At 46.2% G+C, this 27,364-nt stretch overlaps 2 protein-coding genes across 4 annotated transcripts in view; both read left to right on the forward strand.

Annotated features, from left to right (window-relative positions):
* LOC127045671 (serine/arginine repetitive matrix protein 1-like) overlaps nt 1–16,643 on the forward strand; it is a 190,592-nt gene extending 173,949 nt beyond the window's left edge. Inside the window, exon 2 of the mRNA XM_050942055.1 lies at nt 16,490–16,643. The gene's annotated coding sequence lies outside the window, so the exon portion shown is untranslated. The remainder of the gene's footprint in view (nt 1–16,489) is intronic.
* Nucleotides 1–27,364, forward strand: part of SPIDR (scaffold protein involved in DNA repair) — a 322,336-nt gene that overhangs the window by 64,641 nt on the left and 230,331 nt on the right. The window lies entirely within an intron of this gene.

Genomic DNA, 27,364 nt, shown 5'->3' on the forward strand with positions numbered 1-27,364 from the left:
GCTTATTAGACTAAGAGAGCTTTCCATTCTTAGTTATGTGTTTGTTATGGGATCCTGCCCCAGAACGAGCCCCACGTACACCCAAGCAATTTCCTGGCCAGAGTCCCCTTGTGACTGGATGCATGGGTTGCTGGGCCTTCCGCATAAGTCTCCTTCATCTGAGTTTGCCAAGGCCTAGTTCTGCAGCCAGGCCGCTTGAAGGTTCAGTCTCCTTCTAGGGTACTCCAAAGTCCCAAAATAAACCTAATCTTTATCAAAAGTCACAAGTTAACATAGGAGAAAGCAAACTAACTTAAGTTCAACTGTCACAGGTCTTCTCGCTCCTTATCAGAGTGCCGACTCCTCAGGCTTTTCTTTTGTGGGAATCCAAGTACAATGTAAATCACAACAGTCTTCCACCTCTCCTGAGCTGCTCTTCAGTTCCCTCTTTCTCTCTATTAAAATATAGAGCCCTGGATCCCTTGCTTTGGAGCACCTGGCCTCTTGCAGACCCTGGCCAGGGTCGTCCCCAGGAGCCTTCCCCACTCACTGTGGTTCCAACTCCTGACTGATCTCAGTCTTTAAGGCATAGGTGTCCTTTTAAACTGTCACCTGACGCTCCTTAGTCTCACCCTCTCAGGCTGGGAAGCAGCTAATCAATTGTGGTACTGGTATGGCTGGCATCATCTCCCCTTTAAAGGGTCAGTCATTCTATGACAGCATCCTTTTATTTAATCAGGAAAGAATCTCATCAAGAGTATTTTAAAAGACAATCCTAACCAGGACCTTTTACCACCTATGTTCTCACAGTTTACCATGTGTACAAAGACTTCACAGCGATGTAACCGTATTAAGGCCTGGTCTACACTACGCGTTTAAACCGAATTAACCCTGCACCCGTCCACACAACGAAGCCTTTTATATCGATATAAAGGGCTCTTGAAACCGATTTCCGTACTCCTACCCGACGAGAGGAGTAGTGCTGAAATCAGTATTGCCATGTCGGATTAGGGTTAGTGTGGCTGCAATTCGACAGTATTGGCCTCCGGACGGTATCCCACAGTGCACCATTGTGACCGCTCTGGAAAGCAATCTGAGCTTGCATGCACTGGCCAGGTAGACAGGAAAAGCCCCGCGAACTTTTGAATTTCATTTCCTGTTTTGCCCAGCGTGGAGCTCTGATCAGCACAGGTGGCGATGCAGTCCCAAATCCAAAAAGAGCTCCAGCATGGACTGTACGGGAGATACTGGATCTGAAAGCTGTATGAGGAGACAAATGTGTTCTATCAGAGCTCTGTTACAGAAGATGAAATGAGAAAGTATTTGAAAAAATCTCCAGGCTATGGTAGACAGAGGCCACAGCAGGGACTCAGCACAGTGCTGCGTGACAAACGTAACGGAAAGCCAAAGAATCAAATGGACGCTCATGGAAGGAGGGTGGGGGTATTGAGGACTCCAGCTATCCCACAGTCCCCTCAGTCTCCGAAAAACATTTGCATTCTTGGCTGAGCTCCCAATGCCTGAAGGGTCAAAAACATTTTCCTGGGTGTTTCAGGGTGTATGTCGTCAATTTACACCCTTCTCCCCCTCCCCCACAAAGAAAAGGGAAAAAAATCGTTTCTCAACTTTTTTCAATGTCACCCTATGTCTACTGCATGCTGCTGGTAAACGGGGTGCTGCAGCGCTGAACACCAGCATCGCCTTCCCGGTGGCAGATGGTGTAAAATGACTGGTAGCCATCGTCATCATCAGCCCGTGAGTGCTCCTGGCTCGCCTCGGTGAGGTCGTCCGGCTGTGCCTGGGTAAAAATGGGAATGACTCCTGGTCATTCCCGGAAGACGGTACAAAAAGCTTGGTAACCGTCCTCATCATAGCAGCTGGAGGCTGAACTCCATCAGCCACCCCCCCTTTCATGTCTAAAGAAGATTCTGTACTCCCTAGACTATCATAGCAGCGAGAGGCTGTGCTCCTCTCCCCGCCCCCTTTAATGTCCTGCCTGGACTATCATAGCAGCTGGAGGCTGCCTCCCCCTCATTTTATCTCACTAAAAACTCAGTGTTTCTTATTCCTGCATTCTTTATTACTTCATCACACAAATGGAGGGACACTGCCACAGTAGCCCAAGAGGGTTGGGGGAGGAGGGAAGCAATGGGTGGGGTTGTTGCAGGGGCACCCCTTAGAATGGCATGCAGCTCATCATTTCTGCGGGATCTCTGGGGCTCTGACCCGCAGCAACTGTGCTCTCTGGTTCTCTAGTACACTTGCCCCATATTCTAGGCAGGACTGACTCTATTTTTAGACAAAACATAAAGAAGGGAATGACCCGGGGAGTCATTCCCATTTTTGTCCATGCGCCCCCGGCCGATCTCAGCGAGGCCAGCCGGGAGCACCCATGACAGCAGCAGACAGTACAAAAGGATTGATAACCGTCATCGCCAATTTCCAGTTGCAAACGGTGCAAAATGACTGATAACCATCATCTCATCGCCAATTTACAATGGCAGACGGTGTAATAGGGATGGTAACCGTCTCTGCTACCTTGCAAAGGCAAATGAATGCTGCTGTGTAGCACTGCAGTACAATGTCTGTCAGCAGCATCCAGTACACATACAGTGACAAAAGGCAAAACGGGCTCCATGGTTGCTATGCTATGGCGTCTGGCAGGACAATCCAGGGAAAAAGGGCGCAAAATGATTGTCTGCCGTTGCTTTCACAGAGGAAGGATTGAGTGACGACATTTACCCAGAATCACCTGCGACACTGTTTTTGCCCCATCATACATTGGAATCTCAACCCAGAATTCCAGTTAGCGAGGGAGACTGCGGGAACTATGGGATAGCTACCCACAGTGCAACGCTCCGGAAATCGACGCTAGCCTCGGTACATGGACGCACACCGCCGAATTAATGTGCTTAGTGTGGCCTCGTGCACTCGACTTTATACGATCTGTTTTAAAAAAAAAGTTTCTGTAAAATCGGAATAATCCCGTAGTGTAGACATACCCTTAGATAAGGGTGATAAATTTGAATAAACTCAGTAAATGACAAAGACTCCGTAAAATGCACAGCGAGCCATGTTTAGCACAATGCCTGTTGCCATGGTTTTCAGTTTACCTGGTGGGGCTACTGTCTGCTGCCTCCCCCCATGCCATATTTTCAAACAATGATCTCTAAGTTTTTTCTGCAAAATGTACATGCTCAAATTGATATTTGGACACACCACATGGGTAGCTGGAAAGTTGTAGCTTATATTCTGAGTGCGTAGTTATATGTGCACGTATTTTGTGGGTTTAGTTTAGATGCTATTGTTTGGAAACTTGTGCTAGGCCTGTGACTGAGTGGGGATGGAGCTCTGCTAACTGGTTAATACTACTCTATCTGCGAACTGCTGTCTAGATGCTAACGTTTTTAGTTAGCAATTTTTTTACTTTATTAATAAATAAATAACAATCCAGCATGCACTTAGTCCCTATGCACTCTGGGCCAAGAACAATTTTTATGAACAAAAACAGTTCCTTTTAAACTAGCTGATAAAAAGGTTTGGCTAGTCACTCTGATGTACACACTGTGTACCGGCATAGACCTTGATATTCCTTTAGAACCAGGTACTGAGATGCTGTAGTGCTGAGCGTGGTCTAAAAGTGTTAACAGAATAGAATGGAATAGAAGCTCTGATTTTTAAATGCCTTCAGTAACATATTATGTCCTAGGACTTGAGACAACAGACTTATTGTTTTCTTCTGGTCTTGGACAGCTAGCTTTTAGGACATCTGCACTGATGTAGTCTATTTTATTGGTAATTGGATCCCAACGTGACAGAGATTACAATTTGAGATGTCCCTTTTCTTCTTCTTTTAAAAATAAATGTAATTAGTGGAGACACATTGTAAATTTGTTTTGTTTTTTTAAAATCTGAGATCTACTAAAAGGCAGATATATTTTCCCAAACGTGTCCTGGTTAGTACGTTCAGCTTGTATTTGTGGTTATAGATGGTTTCTTCACATATAGCCCTTCCCTCTCTCTAATTTCTGAAGTTTATGGAGCGGAATTAACTGTTCCAAAGTCTTCCTCTTTGACTTGAATTTGCAATTTCCTTTGGAGGAACAACTTCCTATTGAGTACTACCCTTCTGGCCACTTCTATCTCATACTGAGGGTTTTTTTTCTTAAGTCCCGAATGCATTGCAACACCAAACAGTGTAAGCTTCTCTGCCTGAATTTCATCACTGGCTGAATTGAGGAAGTGTACAAAGAAATAAGAACTTGTTATGCTAAAAAATGAAAACTAGATCAAGTTATGCTTTGTCATGTTATGTCAGAATAATTTAGACATTTTACTTTAATTTCACAGTTGAATATTGGATTGCTTAAGAGGACTGAATTATAGGAAATTTGCTTGACTAGTGATAAGTTTGACAACATTTGCTTGAAGGAGGGTACTCAAGATATTGACATGCTTGCTTCTTATAGTGTGTTTCACACACAAAACACTTGACAGACATTACTTCTTCCACTTATCATTCTGAAATAGGTATGTATTACCAATATCCTCCTTTTACAGGCAGGGAAACTAAAGCTAAAGCAATTAAGGCCACAGTCTTCAATTGTCCATCAAATTTGAATGCCCAAGTTTTTCGATGCCCAGCCTGAGAAGCCTAAGACTTGATTTTCAGAGGTGCTGCACACCCTCAATTTAAATTGAAGTCAGTGGGAGCTGCCCATGTTCATTATCTCTGAAAAGCAGGCACTAGATTCTCAGACTGCCGTCCAAAATTAAAGATCGCTTTTGAAAACTTTTTTCTTAAGCAGTGTTCCCCAAACTACATAGAGAGTTGGGGTCAAATCTGGTATTAGATGCCAGGATATCCTGACTCATAGTCCTGTGCTCACACCACTGGCTCATGGGCTGTGTATGTAGTTTTTTTTTTTTTTTTTTTGTGGTGAGGGTTCACATGTTCAAGCTGTATTATTTTGTTAAAACACTTAAACTTTAATACATTTCTTGACTCTTGAGGGTATAGCAGTAGTTTCCTCTTCTGTACCCAAATTAGGGAATTCCCTTGAACCATCTTTCTTCCTAATACCGAGTGGTTTTGTAGGTTCTAGTAAAAAATTATTTAGAACATTTAGACTGCGAAGCCTTTTGATTGGTTCTGCTTCTGCAACAATCATTAGCAAAACCTTTTCCTTCTGCCATCTACTGTTGGTAAGTTGTTGTTCTTTCATCTGTGTTTTCATCAAACCAGTTGTGCATGGCAAGTCTTCCATGTGGCTTTGGCCATCTGCCATGTTTCTGTCTGCTGCCAGGCTTAGATGCACACTAGTATATTTTTATTTATGCTTTCCATTTTTTTGGTTTCTACTCAAGTCTTCTAAGTGCCTCCTAATCGATAAGAGCTTGTCTACACTTAAAATGCTACAGTGGCTGCTGTGCCACTGTAGGCTTTAGTGTGGATGCTCCTAGAGCAACAGGTGGGTTCTTCTGTCAACATAGTTTAATCTACCTCCCTGAGAGGCGGTAGCTAGATCTACAGAAGAATTGTTCCATCTACCTAGCACTGTCCACTCTGGGGGTTATGTTGGCTTAATGATGTCACTTGGATGTGGATTTTTGACACCACTGAGCAACCTAGAATGGTCAACTTTTCTTTTAAATGTAGAGCTGGTCTAAGCCAAAGCATTGGTTAACTCTGAAACGTATAGTATTTTAAATTATCAAGATCTGATTACTGATTTATAGTTTAAAGGACTCTCCCACAAAATTTAACACACTCCATCTAACCATAGATAACAAAGACTGTACCTGAAATAAATTCTTAATTTCTAGCCGTCCTTACTCCTTTAAGCACTAACCTCCGCAAATGCCAGAGAAAAGACATGAGGCAGTGATCAGCAGCAGTTGACAAAATTATTAGAGGAGGTTTTGGAACAAACTGATAAACTAAACAGTAATAAGTCACCAGGACCAGATGGTTTACACCCAAGAGTTCTGAAGGAACTCAAATGTGAAATTGCAGAACTATTAACTGTGGTATGTAACCCATTGTTTAAATCCGCTTCTGTACCAAAAGATAGCTAATGTGATGACAGTTTTTTTTAAAAAGACCCAAGAGGCAATCCTGGCAATTACAGGCTGGTAAACCTGACTTCACTACCGGGTAAATTGGTTGAAACTATAGTAAAGAACCGAATTGTCAGACACACAGATGAACATGATTTGTTTGGAAGAGTCAACATGGTTTTTGTAAAGGGAAAAGTTACCTCACCAATCTACTAGAATTCTTTGAGAGGGTCAACAAGCATGTTGGACCTGGGTGATCCAGTGGATATAGTGTACTTAGATTTTCAGAAAGACTTTGACAAGGTCCTTCACCAAAGGCTCTTAAGCAAAGTAAGCTGTCATGGAATGAGAGAGAAGGTCCTCTCATGGATCAGTAGCTGGTTAAAAGATAAAAGAATGAGGAGTTCTTGTGGCACCTTACAGACTAACAAATTTATTTGGGTATAAGCTTTCGTGGGCGAAAACCCACTTCATTAGGTGCATGCAGTGGAAAATACAGTAGGAAGATAGATATATATACAGAGAACATGGAAAAAATGGGGGTTGCCATACCAACTCTAATGAGAGTAATCAATTAAGGTTGGTTGTTATCAGCAGGAGAAAAAAAAACTTTTGTAGTGATAATCAGGATGGCCCATTTCAAACCATTGACAAGAAGGTGTGAGTAGGGGAAAAATTGTCATGGGGAAATAGTTTTCTATTTGTGTAATGACCCATCCACTCCCAGTCTTTTTTCAAGCCTTGTTTGCAAATTAATTCCAGTTCTGCAGTTTCTCATTGGAGTCTGTTTTTGAAGTTTTTATGTTGAAGAATAGCAACTTTTGGGTCTGTAATTGAGTGTCCAGGGTGGCTGAAGTATTCTCTAAACTGTTTGAAATGGACCATCCTGATTATCACTCAAAAGTTTTTTTTTCTCCTGCTGATAATAGCCCACCTTAATTGATTCAACTTGTTAGAGCTGGTATGGCAACTCCCATTTTTTCATGTTCTCTGTGTGTGTGTACATGTCTGTCTGTGTGTGTGTGTGTGTGTGTGTGTGTGTGTATATATATATATATATATATATATATATATATATATATATATAATCTTCCTACTGTATTTTCCACTGCATGCATCTGATGAAGTGAGTTTTAGCCCACGAAAGCTTATGCCCAAATAAATTTGTTAGGCTCTAAGGTGCCACAAGTATTTCTCGTTGTTTTTGCTGATACAGACTAACACAGCTACCATTCTGAAACCTGGTTAAAAGATAGGAAACTAAGGGTAGGAATACATGGTTAGTTTTCGGAATGGGCAGGGGTAAATAGTGGTGTCCCCCAGGGGTCTGTACTGGGACCGGTACTGTTCAACATATTCCTAAATGATCTGGAAACAGGAGTAAACAGTGAGGTCGCAAAATTTTCAGATGATAAAAAAAAAAAAAACTACTCAAGAGATATTGAGAAGAATGGGAGTTGTTGGGGGTTGGTCACTTTTGGACATCGGGCTATTGATTTAGGTGGATTTAAGTTCCTAACTTCATGTATCCACCTTTGAAAATCTTGTCCATAATGTATATAGTTGCATCTGGTATGTAATGCATATGTATTTAGATATGATGCTATTCATAAAATAGATTGAATTTTCATGTACCTTTCTGAGGACCTTGCCTGCACTTTGTTCTTTAAACCATCTCCACCGGGAGTACTTCTAACATCTTTGAGATACCTCAGAAAGCTGTCTTTATTTCTTTCAAACCTTCTTAGGAAATGTTTTCTGCTTTGTTTCCAAGTGTGAAAATTTCCCCTCCAAATGTATATAGGCCTGAGGACAGGGAATACTTGGTCCTGTATTAGTGACAAGTTTAAGTTCCACAGTTTGCTTTTCATGTAGTAATGGCAGCTTTACACTGTTGGACAAGGGAGAGACCCAGCTTTCCAAAGACACTTCATTTGCTTTTAGCACTGGAACTTCCTGGGTATTGGCCTTACATTTTTGTATATTTATATGCAGAAAAAGCTATTTGAGGTTGCTTTTTTTTTTTTTTTTTTTTTTTTTGAAGTAGTGTTTTAATTTTATTCTTCCTCTGAGACTTGTCAAGTGGGTCTCATGGTAACTAAGTCATCTAGTTTTACAAGTTGAGGGGTGCAGAAAAGACTCCAAAATGTTATAAAATCTTTATTACACTGTATAAAATATTTAAACATTCCTAAATATGTTTTCTGTAGCATACACGCAGTGATTGATAGTATGATATGAAACTTTTTTTCTCTGTTTTTATATATCTGTTGAATCCAAATGTTATATTTATTTGTCTGCTTAGATAAAAATTTATCTTGAAACTGTATAGCCCATTAGTGTGTGGAAGAACGTAAAGTAAAGCTAAGTTCTCCACACTCCAGGAGGAGAATCAAAAGCAGATTGAATTGTGAACCCTTGTGGCTTAATCATCTTTAAAACAAAACAGTCCAATCAGTTCAGCACTGTCTAGTTCACTAGCAATGTCAAATATGTATATAATAATACTTAAAGACAAAAATAAAACTAACAAAGGGATGTTGTATGTTACCCTAAAGGCAGAAACACATTGCTGTTTAAAATCTCATTAATTGATTCAACTGAAATTTAATTTATTAAATATGTTAGAGGAAATAAGCATTTATTAAATGTGGGATTTTTGTTAACAGTTTTCTTAAGCTGATTTTAAATTTCTTGGAGCTATTATTCCCTAAAATGTTGCCTTGACATAGAGTAATTCTTAAATTGTATAATATATTATAAAATTCCATCATTTTACTTAACACTAGACAATGCATTTCACTGGTGTGTTTTACGCTTTCATTACAATAAGTGTTATGCCGTAAATTTTTTTAATTGTATCGGAGCATTTTTCTAATAACTGAAATGAATGATTTGCCATTATTTTTGTGAATAGTAAAACAAAAGGACAAAAGAATCATTTATTTTTGATGCATTTCCCTCAGTTTATTCAAATAGTGCATTTTATATAAAACACAAGAAACTGTTTTCTTCTCAGTGGTCAGCACATAACAAAATCTGGCCGCTTTTGGCAATTTGGAGGGAAAATGCATTTAAAAACGGCTGAGATTTCCAAGTTTAAAATTTGGCTGTAGTAGATGTCAGTAAACATGTCAGAAGGATTTTTATCCTGAAGGCTTAGCCAAATTGATGAGTAGATTGCAGCAGCTCCAATGAAAATCTTAGGTCACTGGTTTGAAAACAAAGAAGGATTCAAAGATGAACCTGCAGTTACTGTAGGTAAAAACAAAAAAAATAAAACTGTCAAAATTATATTAATGCTGTGAAACAGCCTTATCCAAGAAAATTCAGACTCATGTCTGAGATTGCCTCCTGAAACCCCTAGTGAAATACACTGGATAGATTTGCCTAGTGCTAGGGCTTCCAATATCTAGACGCGACTGTGTAGTTTTAGTTTTATTTCTGAATTTCCTTAATTGACTGAGGGCATGTCTATGCTACGAAATTAGATAAATTTTATAGCAGTCGATCTTTAGCAGCCAATTTTATACAGTCAATCGTGCATGTCCCCACTGAATGCATTAGGTCAGCGGAGTGCGTCCTCAATACCGTGGTTAGCATTGACTCAGTGTTGCACTGTGGGTAGCTATCCCACAGTCCTCGCTGCCCATTGGAATTCTGAGTTAAGTTCCCAATGCCTGATAAGGCAAAAACGTTGTTGTGGGTGGTTTTGGGTACATGTCGTCCATCTCCCCTCCCTCTCTCCTTGAAAGCAACAACAAACAATCATTTTGCACCTTTTTTCCTGGGTTATCCATGCAGATGCCATAGCATGGCAAGCATGGAGCCCGCTCAGCTGCACACTGCTTTTGTGGGCGTTGTAAACACCTTGTGCATTATCCTTCAGTATGTGCAGAGCCTAGCTAGGAGCCGCCAGCACGAGGAAGATTGTGAGGAGGACATGGACACAGATGTTCCTGAAAGCATGGGATGTTGCAATTGGGATATTATGGCAGCACTGGGGCATGTTGATACAGTGGAACGCCAATTCTGGGCCCTGGCAAACAAGCACAGACTGGTTGACTGCATAGCGTTGCAGGTATGGGATGATTCCCAATGGCTGTGAAACTTTCGCATGCGTAATGCCACTTTCATGGAACTTTGAGTTGCTTTCCCCCGCCCTGAAGCACAGGAATATCAAGATGAGACCTGCCCTGACAGCTGAAAAGTGAGTGGCGGTAGCCCTGTGGAAGCTTGCAGTGCCAGACAGCTACCGGTCAGTCAAGAATCAATTTGGAGTGGGCAAATCTACAGTGGGGGCTGCTGTGATCCAAGTAGCCAAGTCAATCAATAATCTTTTGCTAACAAGGGTAGTGACTCTTGGAAATGTGCAGGTCATAGTGGATGGCTTTGCTGCAGTGGGTTCCCTAACTGGTGGGGTAATAGATGGAACACATATCCCTATCTTGGCACTGGACCACCTTGCCAAAGAGTACATAAACTGCATGGGGGTACTTCTCAATGGTGTTGCAAGCATTGATGGATCACAAGGGCCATTTCACCAACATCAACGTGGGATGGTCAGGAAAAGTGCATGATGCTTACATCTTTTGCATCTCTAGGCTGTTTGAAAAGCTGCAAGAAGGGACTTTCTTCCTAGACCTGAAAATTACTGTTGGAGATGTTGAAATGCCAATAGTTATCCTTGGGGACCCAGCCTACTGCTTGCTCCCATGGCTCATGAAGCCATACACAGGCAGCTTGGACAGCAGTAAGGAGCAGTTCAACTGTAGGCTGAGAAAGTGCAGAATGGTGGTAGAATGTGCCTTTGGACGTTTAAAGGGGCGCTGGCGCTGTTTGAGTAGGTTAGAGCTCAGCGAAAGCAATGTTGCCATTTTTCAGGTTTCCTAGTAGCAGCTGTGTTAGTCTGTATCTGCAAAAAGAACAGGATTACTTGTGGCACCTTAGAGACTAACACATTTATTTCAGCATAAGCTTTTGTGGGCTACAGCTCACTTCTTTGGATGCATAGAATGGAACACACAGACAGAAGATATTTATACATACAGAGAACATGAAAAGGTGGAAGTACGCATACCAACTGTAAGTTATTGCTGCTTGCTATGTGCTCCATAATATCTGTGAGAGTAAGGGGGAGACATTTATGGCGGGGTGGGAGGTTGAGGCAAATCACCTGATGGCCAATTTTGAACAGCCAGACACCAGGGCAATTAGAAGGGCACAGCAGGGCGTGATGCGCATCAGAGAGGCTTTGAAAAACAGTTTTATGACTGACCAGGCTACGATGTGACAATTGTGTGTGTGTGTGTGTCCTTGATGCAAAGCCACCTCCTCTGGTGAATATACTTCCCTGTAAGCTAATCCCTCCCCCACCCCTTGACCACAGCTGGCACAGGAAATAAAGTCCATATTGTTCTGATTCCATTCATTCTTTATTTATTAAAAAAACTTGAGATCACTGACAACACTGACTAGTAAAAGGTAGCCTGGGTGGGGTGGGGGAGGAGGGAAGGACAAGGCCACATGGCTTATTGTAGCCACAACACAAATCAGAGCTGTTTGAACGACAGCCTTCTGTTGCTTGGGCCATCCCCTGGAGTTGAGTGGCTGGGTGACCGGAACTTCCCCTCCCTGTGTTCTTGGGCATCCAGGAGGGGAAGGATTTGGATATGGCGAGGAAGGCAGGCAGTTACACAATGGATGCAGCGTGGTTCTGAACTCTAGTTGTCTTTCCTGCACATCGCGCCCAGCTAGGCAACAAAATTTGGGTTCCAGGCAGCCATGGTAAGCCAAAGAGTACATTGGGTTGGCTTCTTCCGTGTTCATAACATGTGGGAATGGTTTCAAACTTCAATGCTCTCTTTTCCCATAGCAACCATTGCTGGTTGGGTTTGCTGTTTAAAAGGAGGGGCTGCAGCTTTGCTGGGGCTGCACACCCCTCCCCCCCATGGCTATTCTCCGGGATGATTCCTTTTAGCCAAGCGCAAACAGCCCAGCATGACCAGGGTCTAATACTGGGAATCACCAAACAGAGGGGATTACGATTTCCTTACGAAAATTCCCCTATTTCAACCAGGTGACATGAATATCACATTACTCTCTTGAGGCTGACACAGAAAGATAAAGACCGAATGTTGTATGAATACGACCAAAACCCAGGACCTTTCACTGCTATGCTTTGTGCTGCAGTGATTCCAGACTACTTGCTATTGGCTTGACGTGGTAAAATGTCCTACCGTGGAGGACGAAATAAGGCAGCCCTGCCCAGAAACCTTCTGCAAAGGCTTTCAGAGTACCTCCAGGAGAGCTTCATGGTGATGTCCCTGGAAGATTTCTGCTCCATCCCCAGACACATTAACCGACTTCTGCACTAGCTGTACTGGCTGTGAATGCATCCCAATTGTTCAGGCAAATCAAACATTAAACACAATTGCTTGTAAGCCCTGTAGTGTAGTTACAAATGTGCGCTCACTAGAGGTGCCTTCTCCGCCTTCAGGGGACGGGAACAATTCGCCCTGGGAGGGTATTGGCTCCAGGGTGAGGTGGTTGCCAGGTAGAACAGATTCTCCTCCTCCTCCTCCTCTTCCTCATCCAGAAAATCCTCCTCCATGTTGTGTGAGGCTGACACCTTGCAGGTGTCCACGGACAATGGTGGGGTCCCCCCCTAGAATGGCATGCAACTGATCATAGAAGTGGCATGTCTGGGGATCTGACCCAGAGTGAACTTTTGCATCTTTTGGTAGGCTTGCCTGAACTCCTTAATTTTCACACGGCACTGCTGGGTGTCCCTGGTGTAGCCTCTGTTCACCATGCCCTGTGTGATTTTGGCATATATCTCAGCATTTCTTCTGCTTGATCAGAGTTCTACCTGCACAGATTCTTCTCCTCATACAGCAATCAGATCCAGTGTCTCCCATTTACTCCATGCTGGAGCTCATTTGCGATTCTGGGACTGCATGGTCACCTGTTCTGCTGAGCTGGTCACCTGTTCTGCTGAGCTCGCCACGCTGATCAAACAGGAAATGAAATTCAAAAGTTCCCGATGCTTTTCTTGTGTACCTAGCTTGTGCATCGGAGTTGAAAGTGCTATCCAGAGCACTAGGATAGCTCCCAGAGGCCAATACCATTGAATTGCACAGCGCTGCATCTACAGTACCCCAAATTTGACCCAGGAAGTTCGATTTTAGCACTACTCCGCTCGTCAGGGAGGACTACAACAATTGATTTTAAGAGCCCTTTAGGTTGGCGGAACGGGGTTGGTTGTGTAGATGCATTCCTTATAAAATTGACCTAACATGGCTAAATTCGACCTAACCTCATAGTGTAGACCAGGCCTGAGTCTGTTGTATAGTTTAATGTTTAAGTATATTTGTGTAATTGGCCTGTTCTTATACTTTTTCATTGCTACTATAAAATAAATAGGCAGCATAAGAAATTAATCCTGTTAAGGTTGTTGTGGAAAAGCTAGTATATTAGTATGCTGCCTTGGCCTAAACACGCACATGGCACTGTTATAACTTACCTTAGTTTGGTGGGAGCAGGCATGTGTCCATACACGTCTCTCATCTACAGAGCTCTGTAGTTAAGTCAATTAATTGTCCTACCTTTTAACTATGGAATTCTGTACTGGTTATACAGATAATTTAGATGCTTTCCACTTCCTATATAGCCAAGCCATTGGAAGTTGTTGTCGCACTGCTATCCCACACTGCACTGCTCATTGAAGAATTTACCTGTGTTAACCTTTTTTGCACTCCACTGCCAAGGAGTCAACATCACTGGAAGTCACAGGTGACTTTGAGTTCTTCAGACCTAGACAGGAGCCATTTGCAAGCCACCAATTTAGCAAGCCAGATATTAAGCATTTAATATTTTTTAAATCTTGCCAAAGCTTCTGTAATGCCTTGTGCATCTTCATGAACCCAAAAGGAGGTCATTGTCTTAATGAGCCAGAGAAACAAAGGGTAGGCTGGAGCACTCAGGGTGATAATTGGGACAGCAAATTTTGTCTGTTGGGCAGTTGGAGGAAAAAATGTTCCTCACTGCAGGTTTTTAAGCAGTCCTGAACTTTAGGTTCTTCTTTGAGTGGTTGTTCATGTCCATTCCAAGCAGGTGTGCGCGTGCCGCGTGCATGCCAGCCGGAAGATTTTCCCCTAACAGCATCCGTAGGGTTGGCCCTGGCACCCCCTGGAGTGGTGCCACTATGGGACCCTATAAAGGGGCCTGCCGACCCTCCACCCCCTCAGTTCCTTCTTACCGCCGGTGACAGCTAGCTGGAACTTCTCCTGTGCATAGCAAGTTAGCAGTGTTCTATCCTTGTATATAGTCCATGTATGTAGTTAGTATATAGTTAGTTTACTTAGTCTTTTGTATATAGTTCTTGGTAGTTGGGGGGGGGTCCCCCCCCACGTTTTCATCGCCCATTGGGGCATGCCCAGGTCCCCCAAGTTTAAACTCTGCAAGGACTGCGGGAAATTCATGCCCAAGAGTGACCTGCACTCTGCTTGTTTGAGGTGCCTCGGAGAGAGCCACCAAAAGGACCGGTGCTCTATCTGCAGGGGCTTCCGCCTGAGAACTCTCAAAGACAGAACTCAAAGACTTAGAGTCCTCCTGATGGAGGCTGCCCTGCGGCCACCCTTGGACCTGGAACCGGCCGAGGCGGTGCCCAGCACGTTGTCTTCGGTGTGGAGCTCCCCGGCACCGGCATCGGGACTTAGGGCTCAGTCCAAATCATCTAAAACCCGGCACCAAACGGAGTCGGGTCCTAGGAAGTCGGCCTCAGTGTGGCACCGCTCACTCTCTCCGGTGCCTGCTAAGAAGAGGAAGGTGAGGGAACGGTCACCCCACCAGGACCTCAGAGGCCGACGCCGTCTGCGGGTGCAAGTGGACAGGCTGGGCTACAGCCCTCGGCTGCTCCGTCGACTCCCACACCTCAGAGATGGCGGTCGTGTCAAGACCGGCCTAGATCTGCGGGCCTCAGCAGAGACTTGCGCCTCCCTTCGACACTGGAGGCATTCGAGGCGGCCTCAGACTTGATGGGACTCCTGGCGCCGGCCTCCCCGCACCATAGTAGGGAGTTGCCTACCACAGCCCGTCCCCCAGTACAATGGAGGGGCAAGCCGGCCATGCTGTCGCCTCCCTCCCTGCACTGCACTGCTAGGGCAGCACCGGACCAGATAAGAGGCTCCCCGCCGCCTCAGCATCGCTCTCCAACGGTACTGGGTGCTGCTCCCCCCAGGTCCTCTTACTCAGAAACTTCAGATTCAGAGGCAGACTCCTACTGCTTCAGCCGGTCACAGAGCAGGAGATCGGTTTCAGGGGCGAGCCACCAGCATTTACCCACAGTGGCAGCAGCAATGGCATCCACCCTCACAGTGGCCATTTTGGACCCCCTGAGCCTACCACCAGTCGGTAGGCCAGGCATTCGGTCCTCGATCAAGTTCGGCCTCGGTCTCCTCAGCGTTGGTGGCCCCGGCGCAGCTGCCTCCTCCACCGGCACCGTCGCTGGGCAGAGGTGTGCCATATCCAAGTTCAGCACCCCCTATCTGGGCAGCGGCACCGGCAGCAGCTACAGTTCGGGCTCAACAGGCACTGCCAGATACGCCAAGCCATTCACTGGCGACCCCGGTACCTGTCGCGGTGCTGCATTTAGAATTGAAGCCAGCCCCGCAACCACAGTACCATGTGCCGCAAGACCCCAAAGGGCTGCACGCACCTGAGGAAGGGCCGATCCAAGTAATTTCCTCGTCTTCCTCCCCAGACGAAATGATCTTGGGCACAGCTGCGGCACTGCCCCTGGAGGACACTCGGATCCTCCAACAACTACTCCGGCGAGCAGCTCAGCCTTGCAATCCAGGCTGAGGAAATCGAGGTGGACGCGGATCCAGTAGTAGACATCCTGGCTCCCTCAGGGCCATCCAGGGTGGCTCTCCTGTTGATCAAAACCATAGAGGATACGTCCCGCACCCTATGGCAAATGCCAGCCTCACTGGCCTCTACTGCCAAGAGAACGGAGCCACAGTATTTCATCCTCTCTAAAGGGCACGGACACTTGTACACCCACCCCTCCGGACTCCCTGGTGGTGGATGCAGCCAACCAACGGGAGCGTCAAGGGTTTCAGAGGTCAGCACCAAAAAACAGGGACGCTAAAAGACTCGACCTCTTTGGTAGAAAACCACAGCAGGCCTACAACTCCGTATTGCCAACCAACAGGCAATTGTAAGCCGATTATGGTCATAACACATGTTCAGCCATGTCGTAGTTTACAGAGCTCCTTCCCCAGGACTCGAGGTCAGAGTTTTCGGCCGTGGTGGAGGAGGGAAGCTGATCTCTCGAGCCTCTCTCCAGGCTGCCCTAGATGCGGCGGACTCAGCCTCGCGCGCCCTGGCCACGGGCCTGGTCATGAGGCGAGGAGCCTGGCTCCAGGTCTTGGGCCTTCCCTATGAGGTCCAGCAGACCATTCAAGACCTCCTCTTCGAGGGGCAGATGTTGCTTTCAGAAAAGACGGACAAGCATCTGCATAGCCTAAAGGACTCATGGGCCACGCTTTGCTCGCTGGGCTTGCATACCCCTGCGACCCAGCGCAGGCAGTTTAGTCTGCAGACGGCCCCATGCCCCTAGCAGCCTCAGACTTGCCAGGAGCTGGGGCGCAGGCGGGGCAGAAATGGCAGGAGGCGTCACCAACGCCACCCCTCCAATAGAGTTCATAGGGGCGGTTCTGGACTCCACCCACACCAGAGCGTACCTTCCGGAATCCAGGTTCCGTGCAATTTCCGAGCTCATCCTTGGACTGCACCGCGTCCCTAGTACCACAGCACGGATCTGCCTCCGGCTGTTGGGTCACATGGCGGCATGCACCTATGTGGTGAACCATGCCAGACTCCAGCTTAGCCCACTACAGTCCTGGTTAGCGACAGTATACCGCCGGGTACCCCTCGGACTCAGTGGTGTCCATTCCCCACTTGGTGCTACGCTCGCTAGGGTGGTGGCTCAACCCGCAGAAAGTATGCATGGGCGTCCCCTTTGCTGCTCCTCAACCCTCCCTCTCCCTGGTAATGGATGCCTCGGATCGGGGTTGGGGAGCGCACCTGGGGCATGTCAGGACGCAGGGCTTGTGGTCGCCAGAGGACCTCGAGTTGCATATCAGTGTTGGGGAGCTGAGAGCGGTTCGCCTGGCTTGTTTGACCTTCTGGTCCCACCTGGCCGGCAGATGTGTTTCAGTCCTCTCGGACAACACATCGGCAGTCTTTTATATCAACAAACAGGGGTGCACACTCCTCTCCCCTGTGCAGGGAAGCCCTCGCGTTGTGGGATTTCTGCGTCCACAATGCTACCCACCTGACGGCTTTCTACCTTCTGGGGGAGCAGAACGGCCTGGCAGACACCCTCAACCGCTCATTCTGGGGTCACGAGTGGTCCATCCGACAGGACGTGGTACGCTCAATCTTCCAGCTCTGGGGCTTTCCCCAGTTAGACTTGTTTGCCTCGGGGCAAACAGAAAGTGCCGACGATTCTGCTCCCTCTTGGGCCGCAGTCAGGGGTCTCTGTCGGATGCCTTCCTACAGTCTTGGAGGGTCGGTCTTCTCTACGCCTTTCCTCCGATCCCCCTGATACAGAGCATGATTTTGAAGATTCGCAGGGACCACACATGGGTAATCCTGATAGCTCCGGCGTGGCCGCGCCAACATTGTACACATCACTCCTGCACATGTCCATTCAGGCACCTCTGCTGCTGTCCCCGCTCCCGGACCTGATCACGCAGGACTGGGGCTTGCTCCACCACCCGAACCTGGAATCTCTCCACCTCACAGCCTGGATGCTCCATGGCTGAACCTGATGGAGATGCAGTGCTCCTAGCAGGTCAGACAAGTGCTGCTCGGTAGTAGGAAACCATCAACCAGGGCCACCTACCTGGCCAAATGGAAGCACTTCTGCATATGCTCGGGTCAGCGAGGTCACAATCCTCTGGGGGTCCCTATCCCTATTATCCTCTCCCTCTCCTCGATTTGTGTTCACTTGGCGGCCATCTTGGCTTTCCACCTGGGAGAGAGGGGTACCTCGGTGTTTGCGAACCCGCTGGATGGGCGTTTCCTCAAAGATATGGACAGGCTATTTCTGCATGTTCGTCAGCCAGCTCCTGCCTGGGACCTGAATCTGGTCCTCTCCATCCTCTCGGGAACCCCCTTTGAGCCCCTGGCTTCGTGCTCCCTGTTGTACTTGTCGTATAAGACCGCCTTCCTGGTGGTGGTCACCTCGGCCAGGAGGTGTAGGAGCTCAGGGCATTAACATCTGAGCCCCTGTATGCTGTCTTTTGTAAGGACAAGGCCCAACTTAGACCTCACCTGGCCTTCCTCCCCAAGGTCTTCTCACAGTTCCTCATGGGACAGGATATCTTTCTCCCAGTGTTTTATCCGAAACCTCACTCTTCCAGTGAGGAGCGGAGGTTACGTTCTCTGGATGTCCTCAGGGCCTTAGTCTTTTACATCGAGCGTACCAAGCCGTTCAGATGCTGACTCAGCTCTTCATCGTGGTGGCGGATAGGATGAAGGGGCTCCCGGTCTCCTCTCGATGAATCTCTTCATGGACCGCGACCTGCATCTGAGAATGCTACCGCATAGCTAAGACCCTTGTCCCTCCGGTCACGGCCCACTCCACTAGGGCACAGGCCGCCTTGGCGGCGTTCCTGGCTCAGATCTCGACTCAGGAGATCTGTAGAGCGGCCACGTGATCCTCCATCCACACATTCACGTCGCGCTATGCCATCATGCACCAGGCTAGGGATGATGCAGCCTTTGGTCATGCAGTACTCCAGTCAGCAGTGAACTCTGACCCCACCACCTAGGTTCAGGCTTGTGAGTCACCTGCTTGGAATGGACATGAACAACCACTCGAAGAAGAAAAAACAGTTACCCACCTTTTAGTAACTGTTCTTCGAGATGTGTCCATTCCAATACCCACCCGCCTGGCCCTTTGTCGGAGTGCCGGCAAGAGGGAACTGAGGGAGTGGAGGATCGGCGGGCCACTTTATAGGGAGCCGTAGTGATGCCACTCCAGGGGGCGCCAGGGCCAACCCTATGGAGGCTGCTAAGGGAAAATCTTCCGGCTGGCGTGCATGCAGCGCGCACACACCTGCTTGGAATGGACATGAACAACAGTTACTAAAAGGTGAGTAACCGTTTTATATGCTGACATCATGCACTTTTTCCAGACTATCGAGTGTTAATGTTGATAAATCTGACCCAGTGATCCACCAAGGCCTGCAGAGCCCTTGAGAAGTAGCCCTTCCAGTTGACAAAATTAGAGGGTAGGTGTTGGGGATACAAAAGTGCCATCCACAGCACTGTAACACCAACTGCTTAGTTCCATCAGTCTCATCAACCAGCCTGATAACTGTGCTGCAGAACAGACTAAATTGCCTTGCACACTTCCATCAAAACTGCCCCCACTGTGGATTTCACCTCTTTAGCTGGTTTTTTAAACTGACTTTGTAGTAGTCTGGCGTGGCACACTTCGTTTGCCACTCACTTCTTTATACTCAGGAGAGCTTCCGGAATGTGTCCTTTTGTATCCTAGTATCTTGGAGTTACTGCCGGTTATCCCAGATCTCCATAACTACCTGGTCTCTCTGTTTGGTGCTTATTGGTTAGGCCTTAAAGCCTTGCTTCGCTGACTTCAACTGCATTGAGATAGATGAAACAGGAATGCCTGAGTGGCATGTAAGTGTGTGTTCTCCCCTGGAAGTCCCTTTGCTGGTGGATTTGTCTAGCAGACATCTCAGGTACAGTGCTGCAGTCCAATATAACAATCTTCTTGCTTGCCATAATAATGGACAGGAACACTGCATTTCAGTGGACCTCCACCATGTTGGTGGGAGCAACTAAGAAATGTTTAAGACAAGAAGTTTGTTGTGGGATACACCCGAGAAGATCTTGAGAAATTGGCCCCTGCTTCTAGTTTCATTGGATGCCAGCAAGTATCCCCCAATATGTCATGGAAATTGGCCAGAATGCAGTGAGTTTGTAGACAGTATAAAGTTCTTTGGGTTACCTACCCAGACTGTACAATGTTTACATTGTTGCAGCATGGCACTGTGTAGCTATAAGTCATGTTGCTTGTGCCAGTGGAGGCACAACAGTGTGAGTGCACTCAGCTGAAAAACTTGTAATGATTTAACTAAACCAATATCCGTTAAACTAGCACAACTTGTGAGTGTAGACAAGGATAAGGATGAATTATTTAACAATTTAGCTACATTGGGAGTTAAATTTTATATTTGTTTGAAAGGGACAAGGGGAGGGAGACCTTTCTCTAGACTTTCACCTTTTTTTTTTTTTTAAGAAGTTATGAGTTAATCTTGTTCAAGACAACTTGATATTCCACTCCTTCCATCTCCGCTGCTTTTCAGTGTAGTTCCACAGCACAATATCAGGGGTGCCAAATTCCACCAGTGGGATTACAGAGACCTTCAAAGAAGAATAATGTTTTCAACCAACCACTAAACATCCTCCCCCATGTCACATTGCATAAAACTAATACTATATTTCAGAGAGGATAGTTCAGCCAAAGAACAAAGCTACAAAGATATAAAAATAGCTAGGAAGTGCTGTGACCTTTCCTCTGTTTCTGGGATGGAAGGACAGGGGCAGTTCCAAACACTTTAGGGGAAGAATTATGTTTGAGTTTCCTGTAGCTGGGTAGCCAAAAGAAGCTATAATAGAAGCCTCACCAAATTAAAGCAGGTTTCTTCTATGTTTTCATTTTCTCTTCCCACTTTTCTCTTCTTCTGAATTATTTTATTTGGTCCATGCATCCATTCCTGGGAAATATTTTGTTTTATTTTTGGTCCCCTTTTGTAATGCCTTCTGCTCTCCCTCCCATTGTTCTCTTCCCTCCCTGCTGTTTCCTACTCCTGCCTCTTCCCGCTCTGTGGTGTCACTCTGGCTACTAACTTTCCTACTCCATCTTCATGTGTGTCCCCTGCCCCCTCACTTCTTGTAGCCATCCTGAAGATGCTAGGGCGACTTCACAATCAACAGTGCTGGGCAGGTTGTAGGAAAAAAACTGTACAATACCATATCTGAGAGTGAGTATGTGATCATGTAAAAACAGTTTTTTGTAATGCATGCATACACAGGGCCAGAGTTAAGGTTGTATAATCAGTCTTAACTTTTTGGTATTTTTTGACCTCTGACTGCTTAACCATGTAACTTTAGTATTGCTCTTGATGCTTAGCTGACACATACGAGCACAAAGGAAATATAACATTCCCAATTGCTTAGAAGTGCTTCATTGTTGTATGAGTTGTAACAGCTTGACTGCCATCATAAATGTTATATTGTGAGACTTAATGTCTAATAACTTTAAAACCACCCCAGAAATAGAGTAAAGGTCACAGCGGTTCCTGTATATTTTTGTACCTTTGTTCTTTAGCTGAACTATCCTCTCTCTCTGAAATACAGTATAAGTTTTATGTATTGTGACATTTGGAGAGATATTTAGTGATTGGTTGAAAACCTTATTCTTCTTTAAGAGTCTTTGTAATCCCACTGGTGGAATTTGGCACCCCTGTAGCTGTGGAGCTAGAGTGAAAAGCAGTAGAGGTTTGGGGAGTGGAATCACAAGTTGTCTTGGGCAAGATGAATTCCTCACTCTGTCTCTTTATAAGAGCATGCAACTCCCAGCCACCTCAGTTCCTTGTTGGTCACTGCAGAGAGCAAACAGAACTTGTGTCCCCCAGACTAAACCTTCTCTTATCCTTCCTTCCTTGCTCTTATAGTATATAGTATAAATAGTATTGAGTAGTACAGAATAGTTTTAGTTGGTTTAGTGTAAATAATCTAGTAAGGGGCCAAGGAAAAGACTGTGTTGGGCCCTGCGACCTGTAAAGACTTTTAAGAAGTGCACCTTTTGCCTGAGTATATCAGAGACAGACATCCATGTCTGATGCCTTCTGTGTGTGGGTGAGACCTACTCAGTAACCCAGTGTGTGGTTTTCTGTGTCTTCTCTCCCCACACAAAATGGGAGACACTTGAGGCTCCAGGCTCATCTGACTTTTCAATGCCCACAGCCTGTACTGATATTCAATTCTAAATTGGATCAGAAAATTAAGCCATCTGTCTCATAAAGCTTTGACCTTGGTGCCATCGCATGAGGTGCTCACCTCAACACTGACTACTCACCTGGCACTGGATATGTCCTCCAGCACAGTTACTTTCTCTTGGCATCTCACCTCAACTGCACTCTGGTGCTCATTTGGGTGAAAGGTGAAAGAAGGAGGAGGTAGCATATCTCACCAGAAGAGGTACATAAACAGAAGATGAAGAGGATGTGCCCTCCATCCCCCCTTGCTTATTCCTTGAATCAAGAGTGTTTTTGAAGCCTCTCAAATGGCACCATTGTCACCTCTTCTCCACACTCCATGCAGGATGTCTCAGTACTGATAAAGTTGTACTCCTCCATGGATCAGATTCCAACAACATCTTTAGTCTCTGTCTGTGTGTGAGGGTTTGCTGTTGAGACCACTAGCCACTCTGCTGCATGCTTTTCTGCTACCTGACTCTGTGCCTGTACTGACTTTTCCAGGTTTGATTGAGAGCTGTCTGAGAGCCTTCCACTCCTTTGAAATGTGCTTGGAGGGTTCCTCAAATCGACCTTGGGATGCTGGACCTTTCCTTCACCACAGGTCCAGACATCATGGAAGGATGGTATACAGAGGGCCCACTTCAGTTGCTTGTGTGGGCCTACATATAGGACTCTATGAAGGCACTTTTGGAAGTTGCAACACCTGTTCTGGCACGGACTCTGTGCTGATACTCTCTACCCCAGCCAATGCCTGCACCGTTACCAGTCCCATATCCTGTACTCACTGCATGCATTGATACCAGCACTGGATCTCGCAGGTAGATCAGCCTGTCTGAGGGATGGGATGGGGCTCCTTCAGAGGATCCATACAAGTCCCTGTTGGGGGAACATATTCCTTGACAGTTCATCAGAAGATAAAATTAGTACTTCATCTGTCTCCCCTCCTGAGAAATCAGAGACAATTTCAAGAGGTATGAGGGAGAATGGTCTATACTCTGCAGTTGAAACAGAGATTACTGTACCAGAGAGATCTGATCTCGTTTGATATTTTACAGATGCAGACACAGGAGAAATACTTGCATTAAGTTCCAGAAATTGTGTGTGAGTACAAGATACTAACAGTTTAGAGTCCGTTTCCTGTCCACAGGTCAACTGGTCTTTACAAAGTGCTTTGTGGTGGTTGCTGCTCACCTCAGGCACCAAGAAATATTTGTTTATCCGTATGTGGACAACTAGCTCTTAACAGCCAACTATCAACAGGAGCTCTACACAGTTATCTGGTACATATGGAGCCTCTTCCAGTGATTGGAACTATTTATCAACTGGGAGAAATCCACCCTTAAATCTTCATTGGGGCAGTCCCAGACTCTACTCAGTCCTAGGCCTTTCTTCCAGAAGAGAGATTTTTTCAGGATATGGGATTCTCTGACAAGTCTAAGAGAACAACTTGTACAGACCATGCAGTTTTCCTCATGCTGCTTGTCCTGATGGCCTTATCAGACTGTGGACTTGTCTACATCACAAAGTTGCAGCGCTGGTGAGGGGGTTACAGCGCTGCAACTTAGGAGGTGTACACATCTGCAGGGCATCACCAGCGCTGCAACTCCCTGTTTGCAGCGCTGGCCGTACTCCCGTTTTGTCTCGGGTGTAGAGGATCCAGCGCTGGTGATCCAGCACTGGTAATCAAGTGTAGATACATACCAGCGCTTTTCTTGACCTCCGTGGAATAAGCAGGTATCCCAGCATACCTGAGGAAGCCTCTCTAGTAATCAAGCAGGTCTCCTTCCCCGGTTTGCTCTCGCGTTCCCCGAACCCCCGTGCAAGCAGGTCTCCTTCCCCGGTTTGCTCTCGCGTTCCCCGAACCCCCGTGCAAGCAGATCTCCTTCCCTGCGGTTTGCTCTCGCGTTCCCCGAACCCCCCTTGAAGCCGCCCAACAGCGCTGGAGTGTGGCCACATCTAACACCACTTGCAGCGCTGGTTGCTGTAAGTGTGGCCACTCTGCAGCGCTGGCCCTATACAGCTGTACTAATACAGCTGTAACAACCAGCGCTGCAAAATTGTAGATGTAGACATACCCTTAGTTCATATCATTTGCTTGCCTTAACATGGAACCCTTGCAGCTCTCGGTGACAGGTCACTGCACACTGCATGTACACAACAGTCAGAGGAGACTTCTCAAGTGTTCCAACAGCTTCACTGGTAGGAGAACACTAACTGTCCCTGGGAGATAACCTTTGCTCCCTTCTTCAAAGCATCACGGTTGCTACCAATGCTTTCAATCTGGACTGAAATATGCATTGCCAAGACCTCCAAGTATGTGGCCTTTGGAACATCTGAGAATTCAGACTCCATATCAACATACTGGAGCTCAGGGTATTCTGGCAGGCCCTCAAGGTCTTTTGTCCAGCCCTTCAGCATTGTGTAGTACAGATTGTTACAGACAACACCCAGAGCCACATACCAAAACCACCGGGAGGAATGTGTTGTTACCTCTTATATGTGAACACAAGAAAACTATGGCTATTGTGCATCAAAAACCAAATCCATCCCACTGATCTTCACACAGTAGGAGAGAAGTGTGGAGGCAGACTCACACAGCAGGTGGCCTCAGGTTTTAACATGGGAGGTCCTTGGAACCAGCAGTGGCCAGAGCACTATTTTATATATGGGGGCCACCCAGTAATAGATCTCTTCCCGCCCAAAGAAGACTTCAAATGCCATATGTATTTCACAAAAGCACACAGAAACAAAACTAAGCTCCTGGGATGCATTTCTGCTGGCTTAGAGACAACATTCTACATGCCTTCCCTCCCATTTCCTAGACACCCGGGGTCATAATGAAGATCAAGTTGGCCAGAGCAAATATTGTATTAATGGCCTCAAATTGGCCTTGTTGGCATGGGTGTCAATATCTTCTGCAGCTGGCAGGAGAACCCCATATCTACTGCCTCTGTGTTCCGACATCCTGTCTCAACAGCAGTGGAGCATTCTGTATCCAAACCCAGACACTCCATATCACAGAATAGAGGGTAGCCTGCTGACTTACGTGGACCACTTCAGCTCAGACTGTCCATGCCATCCTATTCAGTCCAGGAAAGGTTCTGCCCTGAAGTGGTATGAACAGAAATGAAAAGTTTCCTGTCTCTGCCTCCATCAGTCTCTATATGTATAGACTCCATCACAGTAATATCTGAATGCCTGACAGTCTTTAAAGTATTTATCCTTGCAACACCCCTATTGAGGGAAGGAAGTAGTATTATCCCAGTTTAACAGACAGGGAACTGAGGGACAGGGAGACTAAGTGACTTGCCTGAGGTCACACAGGAAGTCTCTGGCAGAGAAGGGATCTGAACGCAGGTCTGCCAAGCCCTTGGCTTGCACTCTCACTATTTGTCCATTCTTCCTCTCCCACTCCAGTCCCACCTTATTCCACAAGTGTGAATACACAGAGCTGATGCTCAAAGAACTATACTTACTGGTAAGTAACCTCTCGTTTTCTTTTGAGGATAGTTGTAGCTTTAATCATGTATCCCATAGAGCAGGGGTGGGCAAACTTTTTGGCCTGAGGGCTGAATCGGGTTTTAGAAACTGTATGGAGAGCTGGTTAGGGGAGGGGATCATGGCGCGCCATCCACCCCCGCTCCCTGTCCCCTGACCGCCCCCGGAACCCCTGCCTCTGAATGCTCTCTGCTGCCCCATCCAACCCCTCCTCCCATTCTTGGTGGCCCCCCGGGACCCCGTCCCATCCAACCACCCCTTCTCCCTGTCCCCTTACTACCCCATCCAACTCCCCTCTCATTCCTGACTGCCCCCCCCGGGACCCCTGCCCCCATTCAACTTCTTTGTACCCCACTGTCTCAACCCCACCCTCTATCCACACCCCATCCCTTGACTGCTCTCTGAACTCCTCTGCTCTCTATCAAGCTGCCTCCCTCCCTGCCCTCGTACTACACTGCCTGGAGCACTGGTAGCTGGCACCGCTGCCACCGCGCAGCACAGAGCACCAGGGCAGGCTGGGCTCTGCAGCTGGGCTGCCCCAGGAGCTCACAGCCCCACCACCCAGAGCGTTGCACCAGCAGTGGGGCTAACTGAGGCTGCGGGCGGAGGGGGACAGCAGGGGAGGGGCTGGGGGCTAACTTCCAGGGCCAGGATCTTAGGTGGCGACTAGGAGGGTCTCGCGGGCCATAGTTTGCCCACCTCTGCCGTAGAGAAAAGAGAGAGAACCTTCTGTTGCAAAAACAGTGTGTGAGGGGGAAATATTTTATTAAAAGAAAAGTAAAAGGGTAGGAGTTGGTGACCCGGAATGGTAGACAGTGACCCAAACTGGCACCTTGCTCAAAGCATTCACTTAAAAGTTGTTTCCACGTGGTTTGAAGTCCTCCTTTTTGACAGGAAAGGTATTTGATTCTTTTGCACACCCACACCCATGCTCCCCTCCTCCTTAAAACGTAAGTGGTTTTAGGTTAAGAGAGAAAATTAAGACACTATAGAAGGTCCAGATACTTCACATATATAATGTTTTCCACGAAAATTCACCAAAACAGTTTTTGGTTTAGAAGCATATGCATGTGTTCTCTTTTGCTATTATATTTACTTATTATTAGTTTCAAACTCATTTTAAATGTCACAACTTTTCAGGGTTTGTGCTCCTAGGCTTGAGGTTTCAAAGTATAAATGCAAATTGACATGCCCTATACTTAATGGAAAAGAAAATGAGAGGTCTGGATTAAAGATTTGCCCCACCCCCCCGTAATAAATGGAGAAATTGGTTGCTAGTGAATTGGTAGAGTAGTGATGTGCCAATCTCTCTGCTTTTTTGAGGTAATGGGGGCAGGAGGCCAAAAGATCTTGGCAACAACTCATCTGAGGCTGCTTAATGTGCAGGCACATCTGCAGTTTTTTTTTTCCTTTTTTTTTTTTTTAAACTATAGTGATTCTTAGTTATCATTTTTAATATTAGCTGATTATTCCAATTAGTAACAATACCATAATAAAGCTCCCTAATGTATACTGTGTAGCAAGACTCTCACCTTTGTAACTTCTGTAAGGTATCTCATCAGCCAGTTCTGAAGGAGTGTTATTAGATGTTGAGTGCTTCAGACTACTTTTCAGGAAGTGAATTCTTACCAAACTCCAGCAGTGAGTTGATATTTGGATATATTTATTTATTTATTTTGGTGTGATGTCCTCCCACAATAATGTGCTTATGTCAGAACTCCAGTTGAGTGTCCTCTCTTGGC

This window comes from Gopherus flavomarginatus, chromosome 2, assembly GCF_025201925.1.
Source record: "Gopherus flavomarginatus isolate rGopFla2 chromosome 2, rGopFla2.mat.asm, whole genome shotgun sequence".
Lineage (NCBI taxonomy): Eukaryota > Metazoa > Chordata > Testudines > Testudinidae > Gopherus > Gopherus flavomarginatus.